Genomic DNA, 18,815 nt, shown 5'->3' with positions numbered 1-18,815 from the left:
TAAAACACTTTCTGAGGGGGCGATGTACTAAGCTTTGGAGAGTGATAAAGTGGAGAGTGATAAAATACCAACCAATCAGCTCCTTACTGTCATTTTTCATACACAGCCTGTAACATGACAGTTAGGAGCTGATTTGTTGGTACTTTATGATTCTCCACTTTATCTCTCTCCACTGCTTAGTGCATCTTCTAATACCACTTTCACACTGAAAATTAAAATCCCGGGTGATATACCCCTTTCACACTGAAAATTAAATTACCGGGTAATTCACTTTTACCTGGTAATTTGCTAAACAGCCTGAGATTTTTCCTCTCCAACCCGGGTTGACCTTTTCACATTGGGAAAAAACCTGGGTTGTTCTGCAAATTACCGGGTAAAAGTGAATTACCCGGTATTTTCATTTTCCTGTGTGAATGGGGTATCAGACAGAAAATGGCAAAAAACCTGGGACGCAAAATGCCGGGTAAAAGCCGGGGTTTTTGCAATTTTCTGTCTGAAAGTGGTATATGTGTAATTTCTTCATTTTTAGTTTCATTTAGCTCTCCGATAACACTTACACCCTTTTCAGACATATGACCCGGGAAATTTCTTGCTCAGAACCGGGATTTTCTCCTGTGCAAACTCCCAGGGTATTTGGTCGAGACCCCCCTTTCACACTACAGCTTTTACCTGGGAAATTCCCGGGAAGACCCCTTTCAGACATAAGCCGGGATTTTCAGTTTTTAAGATTCTTACACAGCACCTGCCTCTCCTCTGCCCTCTGCCACTCCTCGTCTGTACCCTTTCCTCACCTATTCCACCTTATATTGTGGATATGTCCGACATCTCTGCTGACCCCTCTCTGGCTGCCGCTGATGATGTCATCATCATGTAGCAGGCAGCCGGCCAATCACAATAGCGACCCCCACCTATTTGCCCTGGTGGTCCAGTGGGAGTGCGCGCGGCCCAGCCACCCACTGTGTCAGAGACCCGCCAGCGGTCTCCAGCATCGCTGAGTGTCCTATGTAAAATTTGCTTGGTACAGTCCGGGAGTAAAATCCCAGGTAGCACCATTCAGACATGACCCGGGTAGTCTTCCCGGGACTGAAGTTCCATGGTCAATTGCAGGGTCGGCTATCGGTACATGGCCAAGGCAGGCCAAAATCCCGGGAATCTCAGTATGTCTGAAAGGAGTATTATAGGGGCAAATTCATTTCACAGCTATGTGCCACAGTGAAGTTCGGTTGCACACTAACATAGGTATTCTGGTAGGCCAACATTGCTGATTTTCCTATGCATCTCCATTGAGTATAAGATAAACTTGGCCATAACCATACTGACAGAACATTGTAAACTTTGCATATAATTGAATACGCCCCATGATTTTACAAAAGAGGGATGTTCCATAATTTTTAAATCATATCCCTAATTTTTTTTATATAATAAGAACATTGTGTCTGTCTGTTTGTTCCAAGTTGGCGCAAAACCTACTGAACCGATTTTCATGAAAATTGCATCATTTTGTAGTGGAAACTCCTAGAAATAAGTTACAATCTGCACTTTGTTTTATCCTGATCCACAAGTTAAAGCTGATCAATAACAATAACAAAATTTATGGACCTCATAAATGCAAGAGACGGGTTTGGCACCATGTGTGTGGCCAGAAAGGGGTGGGCGGAGAGGTGCTGATTTCCCCATTTCTGGGGTTCAGGCTGATTTCCTAATTTCTGACAGCACTTTCCGCCTGTTCCGACTTCGCGGCTTGCCGTTTTCGTGTAGTTTGGAATTGAAAAGGGTGAATAGCGGGGGCACGCACGATAACTTTCCGCGTCCAAAACACGTGATGTAGGCGGAATGTCGGGCAGGCGAAACTTTAACGCGGATGCAAAACTAATTGAATACGGGCAGGAAGTAGCAGACATCACATTAACTACTGATAGCTAGTTGTAATAGGGATTAGTAATTCACTAAGCCAACAAATACATTCATTATAAAAACATTTGAAACCACAAAAAAACAACAAGTTTAAAAATAAATGAAACTTGTTATGTTATTGTGGTTTCAAATGTTTTTCTGTTCCAAGCTTTTTTAATTGTAAATCACACAGATGTATTGAGAGAGCAGATACAAGTGAATTCTGTTCTTTGACCAGCGCCCAAAGGTTTTTATTATTTATATAAGTAATATGTTTTCCTTTAATATGTCAACATTATCAAAATGTGGATAGTGGAACTTATACAAACAATGGAGGAGATGTATCAAGTTCTCTAAAGAGTGGAGAAGTGGACAGTGGAGAAGTTTCCCATAGCAACCAAACAGCTTCTAGCTGGCATTTATCAAGTTAATTCTATGGGGTATATTTACTAATGTGAGAGTTTTTAGAAATGGAGATGTTGCCCATGGCAACCAATCAGATTCTACTTAACATTTAACTAGCATCTTCTAGAAGAAAATAGCTAGAATCTGATTGGTTGCTATGGGTAACATCTCCACTTCTAAAAACTCCCACTTTAGTAAATATACCCCCTATGAAATTATAGGTACAAGTTGATTGGTTGCTATAAGCAACTTCTCCACTTATCCACTTTTTAGAAGGCTTGATATACAGTATCTTCTCCAGTGTTCCACAATTGACTGTATTGGAGAGGTGGGTTACACGTAGCATTAGCAACCAATCGTTTTTTTTTTTTTTTTCTAAACAGTACTAAAAATGAAAAACTCTAACCCACAGAACAGTTTCATGCATCACAATTTTTAAGTTAAATGCTACCTAATTTTTAGGGTAGCCCCCCGCACCGCCCGAGTGTAGGCAGATCTCCCACATGCTGCCCACCTCCTGGTGAAGCGGGCAGCATGGGGAGACTTAATGGGGAATTTGCAAGTCCACGCTGAGGGGGCGGGGATAAATAATGTGATTTGCATAATTTAGCCCTGCCCCCTCCACGCGGACCCACGAATCACAGACTTTTCCAAGGAAAGGGGCGGGACCTAATTACATCAACAGTCCGGCCCCGCCCCCTGAAGCAGGCTGCTCCCGAAAAGGAATCAGCGGTAAGTGTGTATAGGATACAAATGCAACCAACAGCTTTCTATTCAATGTTTTTCATCCTATTAATATGTAAAAATTAGGGATGTGCGCCGGACCATTTTTGCCGGATTTGGATTTGGATTTGGTTCTAATTCGTCGTCCGGCTTTGGATTTGGATTTGGATTTGCCAAACTGCGGTGACTGGCTTTGGATTTGGATTTGGATTTGGATTTTTTTACAAAAATTTACAAAAAAAGCTAAAATCACATAAATTGGTCTTTTTTTTCTTCCTAGAGTATTATTAACCTCAATAACATTAATTTCCAGTCAATTTAGACCATATAACAGCTCATAATATTGTTTTCAACATTATTGGCCAAAGGTTGCAGTGAGCTGACTGGTTCCTAAGCGACAGAGCAGCGGCACAACGACACAGACACCACAGTATAAAGTACATCTATGACACATTGCCACACAGCAGTGGCAGAAATGAAAAGTAGTGCACCCACCCAGTGGGGTACGGCCAGCAGAGTCACAGTACTTGTTTACATAGTGGGCTACGGCCCAAGGAGTCACAGTGCACAATCTTATTCACATTACACCGCACGTAGGGCCTGATTCACATTACACCATAAAGTAGTGTCTCTTATTTATGTTACGACACACAGTAGTGCCCCTTTTACACAATGCCCACAGTAGTGACCCTTTTACACAATGCCCACAGTAGTGCCCCTTTTACACAATGCCCACAGTAGCGGTGTTCTTTACACAATGCCCCCAGCAGTGGTGCCCCCTATGCAGTCCCCTTAGTAGTAGGGTCCCCTATGCAGTGCCCCCAGTAGAATGCCCCCCAGTAGTATGCCCCCCATTAGCAGGCCCCCCCAGTAGTATGCCCCCATTAGCATGCCACCCAGTAGTATGCCCCCCTTTAGCAGGCCCCCCCAGTAGTATGCCCCCCATTAGCAGCCCCCCCAGTAGTATGGCCCCCCAGTAGTATAGCCCCCCCAGTAGTATGCCCCCCCCAGTAGTAGGCTGCCCCCAGTAGCAGGCCCCCCTCAGTAGTAGGCTGCCCCAGTAGTAGCCCCCCCTGTAGTATGGCCCCCCTGTAGTATGGCCCCCCCAGTAGTAGTAAGCCCCCCCAGTAGTATCCCCCCCCAGTAGTAGTAAGCCCCCCCCAGTAGTATGGCCCCCCCCAGTAGCAAACCCCCCCAGTAGCATAGCCCCCCCCCCCAGTAGCAGGCCCCTCAGTAGTATGGACGCCCAGTAGCAGACCCCCCCAGTAGCAGACCCCCCCAGTAGCAGACCCCCCCAGTAGTATAGCCCCCCCAGTAGCAGACCCCCCCAGTAGTATAGCCCCCCCCAGTAGCAGGCCCCCCCAGTAGCAGACCCCCCCAGTAGCGCCCCCGGACCTTTGACAAGTAAAAAAAATAAATAAATAAAACTTACCTGATTCCCCGCTCCCGCGCCGTCCGCTCTGCTGTCACACGCTGCGGAGGGAGCCGGAAAACGGAGCTCATGTGTGAGCTCCAGCCGGCTCCCTCCGTACAGCAGCCAATGAGAGTCTGTGTGACTCTCATTGGCTGCTGTGACAAACACACAGCTGCCGCTGGCGGCTGTGTGTCTGTGTCTGTGTAGGCAGAGCGCTATCACTGCGCTCTGCCCTACACAATAGGAGCCCTGATGTCGGATTCTCTAGTGAGAATCCGACATCAGGCGGCCGCCGTTCGGCCCCGAACGGGGATCCGAGTCAGGCGGTGAACACCTGAACAGGGTTCGGGTGGACTCGGATCCCCAATGTTCGGAGCGGTTCGGATTCCACAGAATCCGAACCGCTCATCTCTAGTAAAAATAAATAAAAAAAGAAGAATGAACAAGTGTAAAGTATCTCTCTCGCTATGCTGCCACCAGACTTCACCTGTTGAAATCGCTATTTTCACAAGGGGTCTTCTACAGCGTCTACAAGCTTTACATACTGTTAGCTAATTGGTACTGACACAGACACTTGTTCATTTGCAGCACTGTAAAAAGTGTCATGCCAACAAGAGATCAATGCTGCAGAGACAAGAAGTGCAGAGTTTTATTCTAACAATACAATAGTAAGATATGACAATGCAGAACTGCTAAAATGTAACAGATAATACAGGAAAACAAACATTAATAAATATGTTGTCCATTATATATCTGTTTAACATGTACATGACAAGGCTATTTGAAGAACATAATGCAATTCTAGGATATGAATGTAAGGAAAAATGCAAGCATATGCAGCAGTACACAATCTGGCAAACAAAAGGCCTGTTCTGAGAACCCCATAATATTGTGAAATGTAGGAGATCCATTAGATTGAGGATGCCATTGGGATGGCAGTGACATCAGAGAAGACAGCCTGATCCTGTAACTGCAAGGGCCTGATTCAGAGATGTACGCTATTTCAATACAAACTCAGCTGAGCACAGTCGCACTGCGAACTTTCCAAGATACCTCTGAAATGCCGCTTGCAGTGAGCATTACTTTGCAAAGTTATTGACAGTGAGGAAGGTAGCGGGGAGTGGCAGCAATAATCTGTAGTCTGCGTCTGCGATCCCGTATGCAAGTGGTTCGCCATCTCAGTTCAGGTGCCCATTCCGCGTGACCATAGAGCTACTCAGATGGGCGATTATTGAATGCTCTGCAGTGGCGGATGTGTATTTGTATGCACTTGCTTGGATCTGCAGAGCCACCGGTGGGCGTCTAAAAACATTTCCAGTAGGCTACAGCATTTGCATAGTTTGGCACAGCCGCTGCATGTGGGGTCGCAGCAGCGAATGCATTAGCATACATCTCCTAATCAGGCCAAAACCTAAATCTTACCCTGTTTTCTCTGCAGCATCAGGTGCTGTAATAAGACGGACAAAGCACCGAGCTAAAATTTAACAGATATATCTGAGTATAGATGAATTGTTTGTCACTGTTATCTTACTTTTGCAGCTTAGAAACTGACCACTGACAGATGCATTCCTCCTGGAGTGTTTATTTAGTATCACTAAAAGGAATTCATCACCACTAACACACTACAAAAGATTAACAATTCTTGACACGTAATGGCAAATTATAATTTATCCCAGTTAAACCAAAGGCCATTCTGTGTAAATTTGCCTGACAGCATCCAAAAAGAAAATTGTGTTATCTGCTCTATAGTTGGAGCTACTGTATTCAGTTTTTCATACCTCCCTTAGTTAGGTCACCACCAAGTAGCCAACTAGCCATTTGGTGAGGATCCCCATACAATTATGTGTGAGAGATGTAGTCAAAATATTGACACAATGACCACAGTTATGATGGGAACATTGTTAAAATGTCACCAAGCAATGTGTTGACAATCTCGGAATGTAGACAGGTGAAATGTCAACACTGTCAGAATGTCGACAGTAGGATTAGGCTGCGGGCAGGAGGGTTAGGGTATAGGCTGTGTGGTGAGGTTAGGGTTAGGCTGCGGTGCTGGGGGAGGTTCGGGTTAGGCACTAGATTGAGGCTTGGGGGACAAATACTCACACAAACGCCACAGGATTGAGGGTCTGACCCATAAGTCACAGTCACATGACTGCCGGAACTCGGAAGATGCCGCTGGAGCTGCTGGAGCCATCGGGAGCAGGGGACAGGTAAGTCACCTCTAGGCACCAGGGACTATAATATGTTGACATTTCATCACTGTCTCTAAGATGAATATCGACATGGTCAACATCAACATTATTACCATGTCAACATTATGACTGTCGACATATCATATCCAACCCATGTGTAATCAGGTGTTGGGTAATACTGTAAAAGTCCCATACGGACTGATCTGCTTGGTTAAAGTCAGATGTAACCTCACACATCTTAAAACAAAATAGACAGATCATGGGCGGGATGCATGATGCATTGCACTCGCGATGCATTCTGCCGGTCATCGCATGCATGCCGGCGTTGGTAACGCCGTTATGCATGACAATCACCACAAAGGACCACTCTGTCAGTAAGAGCGGCCCTTTGCTAGAGAGGGACTTCCGGGTCTATGACCCAGAAGCCCCTCCGGCGTCCTTCTGTTCGGGGGGTGCTGAGAGGGATCCAATTTCTATCCCTCTCTCAGCTCACTAACGATAGAAGCCCATAGGCTTCTGTGGGTAACGTCATCAGGCAGATGGCGTTACCCACTGCGACCAAGTACTCCGCATTTTCGGGGTTTGACCGCATTTTTCTCATTGATGCATCCTGCTCCTGGCAGTTTGGCGCATGGGCTGAATGTGTGGAACGGGGAAGCACTATTATGTCAGACAATAACTGGTCAGATGTGGTTGTCTACTATCTGAAATGACCATAAATCCTGACATCTGACCAATAAGCTGTTATAGGTATCTGCAATCTCTTGATCTTATAACATGCTGCAATTTAAGGCCAATTAAGTAAAATGTCCTAGTTATCCATCAATGCCACAACAGAATAGAATATCCTGTTCCTAGCAGCTTACATTCTGTATAGGTGAAGAGACGGGATGTAGTCAGGAAGCTGGCGGTCAAAATGCCAACCGCCGGCTTCCTGACAGTGAAAGCCTGGCATGGGACTAATGATAGGCATCTAAATACCGACGCTTATCATTAGTCCCATGCCGAAATCCCAACACCCGGCATACCGAAAGTAGGTAAGCCGAGCATCGGGAGCTCATAGCCGTGGGAGGGGGGGTTTAGGTTTAGTGACTCCCAGGGGAACTTAGGGTTAGGCACCCCCCCGGGATGGTTAGGGTTAGGCTAGGGGAAGGGGGGTTAAGGTTAGGCACCCCCATGGGGAGGTTAGGGTTAGGCACCCCTCCAGGAGGGTTAGGTTTAGGGTGCGGGGAGGGGGTGTTAGGTTTAGGCACCCCTGGTTGGAGGTTAGGGTTAGGCACTAGGGGGGGGAGGTTAGGGTTAGGAACTAGGGGGGGTTAGTGTTAGGCACATATAAGGGAGGGTTAGGGGGGGAGAGGGGAGGGTTAGGGTAAATACTCACCTCAGTCGGGATCTTCATATGCCGGCCTTCCGGCATCTGTATTTCATCCGCCGGGCTTAGGTCCGGCGGTAATACATACCAATTCCGAAGAGACAATAGGGGACTGGTATGATGAAAATATTCCAGTGGCATATAGGAATTACAGTGAAATTTAAATGGTTGTGGTGGGTGTGCTGCAAATTATTTTTTAATGAATTCCAAAACTGAGAGGACATTTAGAGACACACATAAATTCTAAAGATGCAATATTGCAATGACTGATATTAAATATAATAAATTACAGAAATAACTTGTTTCAAATTAAGAAAAAATCCTGATCATGGAACCATTTGAAGGTGAAGCATTAAGGACCTCATTCAGAGTCGGTCGAAGCGGCCGCACAGTCGTACGCCACCGATGTTTGCTATACTGCGCATGCGTAAAGTTTGCAATGCGCGTTCGCAAACTAGCCGCTACGATCAGAAATTTCTCTCTCCTTGAACACAGCCAGGTAGGTAGTTTGAGTGACAGATTGAGGCGTTTGTGGGTGGTAACAGGGGAAGGTGCTTGAAAACGGGGGAGTGGAGATCCGAGGCGTGCCTAATTATGCGAACGGCGTTTTATGGGAGTGCATACGGTTTATGGGAGTGCATAATTAACAAAGTAGTTGTAACTGTTTGCATAAGTACACACAACATATACGATGCACTACCTTCAGATAGTAAGTAAAAGGGAAATGGGTACAACTGTGTGGGGGGCCCTTGGCAAATGCCCCTGTCGCTCCCCTCCCTAAAATATGGCCTTGGCTCAAAGTACAGAAGAAAGTCAGAAAATAAATCAAGGACTTCAGCAAATATTTCAGAAGGGAAAGCACAAACCAAACATTGGCGATGACCGACAATCTCTAATTAGAGGTGAGTGGTTCTCTTTTGCTGAAAATCGAACATACCAGAACTTTGAGATTCCGGGTAGAGCTGAGTCCCGGGTGGCAATGTTTTAGGACCAATCACCTGACTTTTTCCTAAACGGAATCAAGAGGTCGGAACATCGATGGGAGAAGTGTATTGAGGTAAATGAAGACAATGTCAAAAAAGAAATGCCATTTGAACTTAAATTTCTCTGTTATTCATGGTCAGGACACCGACTTTTGGATCCACCATCATGTATTGCAAACATTTCAGGGTCAAACACAGGATCTGAAGTGTAGTAAATTTACCCCCTAAATCACATTGTACAAATATACAAAGCTCGTCATCGCAATGGCGGAACTAGTGAGTGATGGGCCCAGGTGCAAAAATAATGCTTTGGGTCCCCCATCCCCCCAAAATCTTACCGCCTGTTTAATAAATACGTTCCAATGATAAAGATAGGTATTCTAGTTGCATACTCTATATACTTATAGTAAGTATGTACTCGTATGCACACTCTGCCTGAAAAAAAAGTTCTATACTGATCATGCCCCTATTCCCTCCTGGATGATCTGACTAATGTTATGTATTGTGCTCTCCCTCCACACAGGATGTAGTTATGATGCCGGGTGTCGGGATGACGGCGCTCAGAATGCTGGCGCTGCAATCCCGACACAAGTCAGAATCCCGGCGCCAGTATCCCGACCACTGACATCCCGATGGTAAGTATTGGGGTTAGGGGGCGGGTTAGGGTAAGCACTAGGGGGAGGGTTAGGGTAAGCACTAGGGGGAGGGGTAGGGATAGGACAGGGTTATGCACTAGTGGGAGGGTTAGGCATTAGGGGGAGGGTTAGGGTTAGGCACTAGGGGGAGGGTTAGGCACTAGGAGGAGGGTTAGGCATGAGGGGGAGGGTTAGGGTTAGGCACTAGGGGGAGGGTTAGGGTTATGCACTAGGGGGAGGGTTAGGGTTTGGCACTAGGGGGAGGGTTAGGCATTAGGGGGAGGGTTAGGGTTAGGCACTAGGGGGAGGGTTAGGGTTATGCACTAGGGGGAGGGTTAGGGTTAGGCACTACGGGGAGGGTTAGGCATTAGGGGGAGGGTTAGGCATTAGGGGGAGGGTTAGGGTTAGGCACTAGGGGGAGGGTTAGGGTTATGCACTAGGGGGAGGGTTAGGGTTAGGCACTAGGGGGAGGGTTAGGGTTAGGCACTAGGGGGAGGGTTAGGGTTATGTACTAGGGGGAGGGTTAGGCACTAGGAGGGTTAGGATTAATGCACTAGGGGGAGGGTTAGGGTTAGGCACTCGGGGGAGGGTTAGGCACTAGGAGGAGGGTTAGGATTAATGCACTAGGGGGAGGGTTAGGGGTAGGCACTAGGGGGAGGGTTAGGCCAGGGTTAGGCACTAGGAGGAGGGTTAGTGTTAGGCATTAGGGGGAGGGTTAGGGTTAGGCACTAGGGGGAGGGTTACAGTTATGCACTAGGGGGAGGGTTAGGGTTAGGCACTAGGGGGAGGGTTAGGCATTAGGGGGAGGGTTAGGGTTAGGCACTAGGGATGGTTAGGGTTATGCACTAGGGGGAGGGTTAGGGTTAGGCACTACAGGGAGGGTTAGGCATTAGGGGGAGGGTTAGGGTTAGGCACTAGGGGGAGGGTTAGGGTTATGCACTAGGGGAAGGGTTATGGTTAGGCACTAGGGGGAGGGTTAGGCATTAGGGGGAGGGTTAGGGTTAGGCACTAGGGGGAGGGTTAGGCACTAGGGGGAGAGTTAGGCATTAGGGGGAGGGTTAGGGTTAGGCACTAGGGGGAGGGTTAGGGTTATGCACTAGGGGGAGGGTTAGGCACTACGGGGAGGGTTAGGCATTAGGGGGAGGGTTAGGGTTAGGCACTAAGGGGAGGGTTAGGCACTAGGAGGGGGGTTAGGATTAATGCACTAGGGGGAGGGTTAGGGGTAGGCACTAGGGGGAGGGTTAGGCCAGGGTAGGCACTAGGAGGAGGGTTAGGCATTAGGGGTAGGGTTAGGCACTAGGGGGAGGGTTAGGCATTAGGGGGAGGGTTAGGGTTAGGCACTAGGGGGAGGGTTAGGGTTAGGCACTACGGGGAGGGTTAGGCATTTGGGGGAGGGTTAGGGTTAGGCATTAGGGGAGGGTTAGGTTTAGGCACTAGGGGGAGGGTTAGGGTTATGCAGTAGGGGAAGGGTTAGGCACTAGGGGGAGGGTTAGGCATTAGGGGGAGGGTTAGGGTTAGGCACTAGGGGGAGGGTTAGAGTTATGCACTATGGGGAGGGTTAGGGTTAGGCACTACGGGGAGGGTTAGGCATTAGGGGGAGGGTTAGGATTAATGCACTAGGGGGAGGGTTAGGGGTATGCACTAGGGGGAGGGTTAGGCCAGGGTTAGGCTCTAGGAGGAGGGTTAGGGATAGGCATTAGGGGGGGGTTAGGGTTAGGCACTAGGGGGAGGGTTAGGGTTATGCACTAGGGGGAGGGTTAGGGTTAGGCACTAGGGGGAGGGTTAGGCATTAGGGGGAGGGTTAGGGTTAGGCACTAGGGGGAGGGTTAGGGTTATGCACTAGGGGGAGGGTTAGGCATTAGGAGGAGGGTTAGGGTTAGGCACTAGGGGGAGGGTTAGGGTTATGCACTAGGGGGAGGGTTAGGGTTAGGCACTAGGGGGAGGGTTAGAGTTAGGCACTAGGGTGAGGGTTAGGAGTAGGGGTAGGGATAGTTTACATCCCGTACCCACCTATATGTCCTGTGTTATGTTCTATCAAACGCAAAGTATAAAGATGTGGGATTACCCATGGCGCATACGTAATGTGTAGCAGTCCCTGATCTTGTCGTGTTTACACCCAATAACCTATGAACACTAATATATATAGACGTTTGTAAAGACACACTAAAAGGTCGCACCAAAGAAAAAAACTTTTTTTCATATAGAGAAAATTATATCACTCTTCAGAGAAATGCAACACAACCCTCGTTAATGCACATATAACTCATTTCAATTTTTATAGTGCTCAGGGGTGCTATTCCAGGACCTGTAATAATTATATTCCACAAAGCAAGAAGAAAGTGGTCCCTATATAGGAATGCATCCGAGGTTGCTTATCTTGTTATAAAATGTAACCTTTATTAAATATAATTAAAAATATATAAATTCAAAATAGTTTCAGCGAAATAAAATTGGGTATAGATAAGTAGGAAAAGAATTTAAAATAAATGCTTTCATCATCAATATGTCCCGTTATTTCATGTGCTATTGATAAAGAGAAAAATGTTTTTGATCAATAAATGGATACAGTTGTATAATAGAAACTAAATACACCAGAAAATTGGAAGTCTGTGAATGTCCTCACAGGTATTAGAGTGTATTACACGATCTCATATATCATACTCATAAGTTACTAAAACAATGTGTCTAAATATAGCTTGTATTGCACTTGTTCAATGTGCAAATTATTTCACCACATTATTGTTTCAGTTTTATCTTTCATGTATTTTCTCCTACCATATAGAATAATAGATGAGGGAACTCAAATTATTATTTAGGTGCTATCATTTGTATATGTAGCCACATAAGTGAGAATTACATCAAAGTAATGAGATTAAAGAGAGTGTAACGTTTCATCTGGTTGAAAAGCTACATATAACAACTGTTTTAAAGGAATTGCAATATAAATACATAAATAAGCTGGATCTGCTGTATCAATACCAACTTTCCAGTGAGATACAGTCTAATTTAAATGATTTATCACCAGCTTCAATCTCTCAAGTCTATAATTGGCATAACTAACCCACCTCTAGATTAAATGGACTAATAACATAGTACTTCATATAATATATATTTATAGGTGTTATATGCACCCTTTTAACATGATAGTACAGTTAATATGACCCGCAGAGACCTGCAGCAGTAATAATTCAATCGCCGCGTGTCTCATATAGCTAAATCCGGCTAGATTAAATGTAACTGTATCACTGAAATGTAAATGCCCGATCGGGATCAGTGTATCATGCACTGACAATCAATGCGATTCTACACTTTACAGCCGTGATTAATGTGACACGCATATGTTTAAAGGTCTTTCATTCATTCTTTTAACACGAAGGTACAGTTAGTGTAAATAGCAAGACACTGCAGCAGTAATTCAATCTCCGTGTATCTCATATCACTGAACCCGGCTAGGTTAGATGTATCTATGTCACTTTAATGTGAGTGCCCAGTCGAGATCAGTGTATAATTCACTGACAGACGCTACGGGTCTGCTCTTGCAGCCGTGGTTAGTATAACATGCACTTAAGAGTGCTTGCAATCCTTAGATCAGTAACATATCTAGATTAGCACATATATTCAGTCGGGCATAATTATAGATGATCACAGCTAAACTCCGACGTGCGTTTCGCTGTAGCTTTTTCAAAGAGGCAAGCCGACCGCTGCTCTTCCCGGTTATTTTATAGATTGAGCCTCCAATCCCTGCATGGTGTTGTTTTTCAAAAAAGTTCAATCTATTTTCTGATTGGTCATCCCATCGTTTCATTGATTCTATCATAGTATTAACCTATGCTTATACATATTTTAAATAAAAATAACCCATATATTAATTCATCACAAATAAATTTATTCCCAATGGATTGTATAATTAATAGCCTGACATCTAAGTAAGTTATATATCCCCATTAACTCAAGTATTGCTTTTAAATATAAAACACCCATGTGTATAAGTGTATTAAGTGTATAACATAATGACCGTGATTTGATACAAAAATCCATTAAATATAATAGAAATATACAATTAATTAATACAATAGAACACTACTATATATATTTTTATATATATAATTACATACAATTATATAGTTATTTTAAAATACATTTATAAGAAACCTAAATATACCAACAATTATATGATAATAAATATGCAAATAAATCAAAAAAGTGCCTAAAATATGTTAAGTGCAGTAATGAAATATATTATGTAGTGACCTAAAATTACATAATAATTTAAATTCATCATCAATGTGTAAAAGTGTCTAAAATTACAAGGGAAATAGAATATATGCCAGCTTAAGATAACAAAATAAAACAAAAGATTAGTATATAATAATATTTGTGTCATATATGTTCATTAGCATAGGTTTAATCCAAAAGATATTAATGTCATATAAAATATGAGCAGTCACTAATTGATCATAAGAACATAGAATAATTCATATTCTCATTGAGTCCCAATGGTGTAATACTATTCATTAAAAAGATTTGTCTGGCTTCTTTTTTGAGGAGCTCATGAGTTATGACACCTCCTCTTAGGCCCAATTTAATTTTTTCCATACCAAAAGCGATTAAACCATTGCTTTTGCCTTGATGGTATCGTAAGAAATGTCTGGCTACACTAGTGAGATTTTTCATCCTGTCTTTATCCCTTCGTGCATTGTTAATGTTCAATACATGTTCCAAAAACCTCTTTTTTGGTTGTCTTTTAGTCATGCCAACATATATTTTTTCACAGGGACAGATCAGGCAATATATCACTCCCAGTGTTGAACAATTTATAAAATCCTTTATCTCACATCTCTTCCCATACCGGTTCACATAGTAATACCTTTTCACCATAAATTCACAGGCCTTGCAATGTCCACATTTGTGGGAGCCTGTGTTTTGATCCTTTGGTTTCCTCTTGACCTCAAAATGACTGTGTGTTAAACAGTCCTTTAGATTTTTTGACCTTCTCCAACTAATGTCTATCTTAGGGCCTAGATTTGTTTTCAGTACATATAGATGTTTCTGGAGAGCAGTTTGCAAACTTCTCCATTGTTTACAAAAAGTGCCCACAAATCTTATTGATTGTTTAGATTTATTCTTTTTTTCAATAGAATTTTGATACAAAAGTGAATCCCTATGTCTCAAGTGGGTTTCCTTATAAGCCTTCTTGATAGCTTGATTGCTATAACCACGGGTTCTCAATCTTCCTCCTAATTCTTTGGCCCTTCTTTGAAAAGTCTCTTCTGTAGAACAGTTCCTTTTTATTCTAAGGAATTCCCCTTTGGGGATACTTTGTTTTGTTGCTGGAAAATGAGAACTTTGAAAGTGTAATATACTGTTTGTTGCTGTTTTCTTTCTATATACATCCGTCACTAATCCTCTTTCTTCACTAATTCGGATAGTCAGATCCAGGAAATTGATCTGTACATGATCTATCTCTGCTGTTAGTTTGAGATTCAAAACATTATCATTGAGTTTATTAATAAATTCTAATAAGCTCTCCTCATTTCCTTCCCAGACAATGAAGATGTCGTCTATGCATCTAAACCACATAATTAGCTTGTCTGTATATGTTGAATTTGCTTCTGAAAAGACCATTTCCTGCTCCCACCACCCTAAAAATAAATTAGCATATGTCGGAGCACATGTACTGCCCATTGCAGTTCCCCGTACTTGTAAATAGTGTTTCTCATTAAATATGAAGTAGTTTTTAGTCAGGATAAAATTCAATAATCTTAAAATAAAATCACTGAATTCGTCATCTCTTCTTTCCATATTGAGAAAATATCTTACAGCTTGTAATCCTGAATCATGACTTATGCTTGTGTACAGACTTTCAACGTCACATGTGGCAAGTATAGTATTCTCATTTAGGGTAACCCCATCTATTTTTCCTAATAGGTCCATTGTATCACGTAGATAAGATGGTAATTGTGTTACATATCTTCTAAGATGTTTGTCTACAAAAATACTAGCTTTCTCCCCAAGACTGCCAATACCAGATACTATAGGGCGTCATGGGGGATTATGTTCATTTTTATGTATTTTGGGTAGCAGGTAAAAAGTTGCAGTTTTCGGATTATCAACCCACAAATAATCAAAATCAGTTTTAGTGATCACTCCCTCTCTATATGCATTAGTGATCATATTCTGATAATATTTCAAAAAGTTTTGAGTTGGGTTGAAGATCAGTTCTTTATAACACTCAATATCCGTTAACTGCCTTCTAGCTTCACATAAATACATATCTTTGGGCCAAATAACAATGTTTCCACCCTTGTCAGAAGATTTAATTTCCACATCATCCCATTCTTTAATTTCATCTAAAGCTTTTTTCTCTTCTCTGTTCAAATTGCTTGCTTTATGTTTTTCAGACATAATTAAATCCAATTCTTTGGATACCAGTTTTACAAATATCTCTACTTGTGGACAGATTTTAATGTCTGGTGTAAATGTTGATTGTTTTTTAAAAATGGGTTTTCTTTGACAAGAGTTGATTTCACCCATTGTATTTTCTTGGGCTAGATCCTCCAGTATCATAAGTGCTTTACCATCTTCCTCATCCAGAGTGTACAAGGATTGTTCTAATGCAAGTTCAGAGGTATGTTCCATTCCTTTTTTGAAAAATTTGTGCAGGAGTAATTTACGTGCAAATAGGTTTATGTCCTTCTCCCATTCAAACCTGTCCAGGTTTTTCATGGGTGAAAAGGACAAACCCTTGCTAAGTAAGGAAATGTGTTCATCACTTAGGTTTTTTTTAGAGAGATTAATAATCCTTAGTTCATCTAACTGTTCATTTACCTTCTGTAATTCCTCCTCTGTTTCTGAGGCATTTCTTCCCACTTGGTTTTGTTGTTTCTCTTCCTTTCTCTTAGATCTCTTACCTCCTCTACGTGTTTTTTTGTTTTTTCTCCTATAGGCTCCTCCACAATTTCTGTACCTCTACCTAAAAAATTCCTACCTCCAAAGGATGTACTTTGTGCCTCACTGTCTGAGGATTCAACTTCTGAAGTGGAATATACCATTGTTGATTCCTGTCTTCTTCTATTTTTATCCTTATTCCACCTAAAGATCAAATTTTGTGAATAATCGTTTTTGTCTCTTGTAAATTTCCTTCTTTTTTGTTCTATTATTAATTTCTCATTTTGATCTATTTCAGTTTTGAATCTTTCAAAAGTCTTCTGGAATTTATCCAAATTCTCAAATGTTTTTAACTTCTCTCCCAGTTTTTCTATTTCTTTAGTATATCCTTCAAACATTATATTATCATGCTTGATTAAAACTTGCATGAGTTCCTGAGAGCATTTCAATAAAGCTCCTTCCCACTCTTTTTTAAGATCCTCCGTTGCTAGTTCGTATGCCGGAAAGATTTTGGGTCTTAAACCTCTTGGAGTGAGATTGTGTTTAATGTAACTCTCAAAAGTAGTTCTACTCCAAAACGTTTTAGTCTGTTTCATCCAGAAGAATTTTAATTGAAAAAGATCATCGAGCCAGTTATATATAACTTACTTAGATGTCAGGCTATTAATTATACAATCCATTGGGAATAAATTTATTTGTGATGAATTAATATATGGGTTATTTTTATTTAAAAATGTATAAGCATAGGTTAATACTATGATAGAATCAATGAAACGATGGGATGACCAATCAGAAAATAGATTGAACTTTTTTGAAAAACAACACCATGCAGGGATTGGAGGATCAATCTATAAAATAACCGGGAAGAGCAGCGGTCGGCTTGCCTCTTTGAAAAAGCTACAGCGAAACGCGCGTCGGAGTTTAGCTGTGATCATCTATAATTATGCCCGACTGAATATATGTGCTAATCTAGATATGTTACTGATCTAAGGATTGCAAGCACTCTTAAGTGCATGTTATACTAACCACGGCTGCAAGAGCAGACCCGTAGCGTCTGTCAGTGAATTATACACTGATCCCGACTGGGCACTCACGTTAAAGTGACATAGATACATCTAACCTAGCCGGGTTCAGTGATATGAGATACACGGAGATTGAATTACTGCTGCAGTGTCTTGCTATTTACACTAACTGTACCTTCGTGTTAAAAGAATGAATGAAAGACCTTTAAACATATGCGTGTCACATTAATCACGGCTGTAAAGTGTAGAATCGCATTGATTGTCAGTGCATGATACACTGATCCCGATCGGGCATTTACATTTCAGTGATACAGTTACATTTAATCTAGCCGGATTTAGCGATATGAGACACGCGGCGATTGAATTATTACTGCTGCAGGTCTCTGCGGGTCATATTAACTGTACTATCATGTTAAAAGGGTGCATATAACACCTATAAATATATATTATATGAAGTACTATGTTATTAGTCCATTTAATCTAGAGGTGGGTTAGTTATGCCAATTATAGACTTGAGAGATTGAAGCTGGTGATAAATCATTTAAATTAGACTGTATCTCACTGGAAAGTTGGTATTGATACAGCAGATCCAGCTTATTTATGTATTTATATTGCAATTCCTTTAAAACAGTTGTTATATGTAGCTGTTCAACCAGATGAAACGTTACACTCTCTTTAATCTCATTACTTTGATGTAATTCTCACTTATGTGGCTACATATACAAATGATAGCACCTAAATATTAAATTGAGTTCCCTCATCTATTATTCTATATGGTAGGAGAAAATACATGAAAGATAAAACTGAAACAATAATGTGGTGAAATAATTTGCACATTGAACAAGTGCAATACAAGCTATATTTAGACACATTGTTTTAGTAACTTATGAGTATGATATATGAGATCGTGTAATACACTCTAATACCTGTGAGGACATTCACAGACTTCCAATTTTCTGGTGTATTTAGTTTCTATTATACAACTGTATCCATTTATTGATCAAAAACATTTTTCTCTTTATCAATAGCACATGAAATAAAGGGACATATTGATGATGACAGCATTTATTTTAACTTCTTTTCCTACTTATCTATACCCAATTTTATTTAGCTGAAACTATTTTGAATTTATATATTTTTAATTATATTTAATAAAGGTTACATTTTATAACAAGATAAGCAACCTTGGATGCATTCCTATATAGGGACCACTTTCTTCTTGCTTTCTGGAATACTAATATATATAGAGCCTAGACCAGATCCTGGGCGCTAATGTTCAGTGTAATAT

The 18,815-nt window shown here is 42.1% G+C and overlaps 1 protein-coding gene across 3 annotated transcripts in view; it reads right to left on the bottom strand.

Annotated features, from left to right (window-relative positions):
* Nucleotides 1-18,815, bottom strand: part of SLC35F4 (solute carrier family 35 member F4) — a 372,785-nt gene that overhangs the window by 33,976 nt on the left and 319,994 nt on the right. The window lies entirely within an intron of this gene.

Source organism: Taudactylus pleione, unplaced genomic scaffold (assembly GCF_031769625.1).
Source record: "Taudactylus pleione unplaced genomic scaffold, aTauple2 ptg000707l, whole genome shotgun sequence".
NCBI classification, from domain to species: domain Eukaryota; kingdom Metazoa; phylum Chordata; class Amphibia; order Anura; family Myobatrachidae; genus Taudactylus; species Taudactylus pleione.
This window is presented reverse-complemented; position numbering and strand designations above follow the sequence as displayed.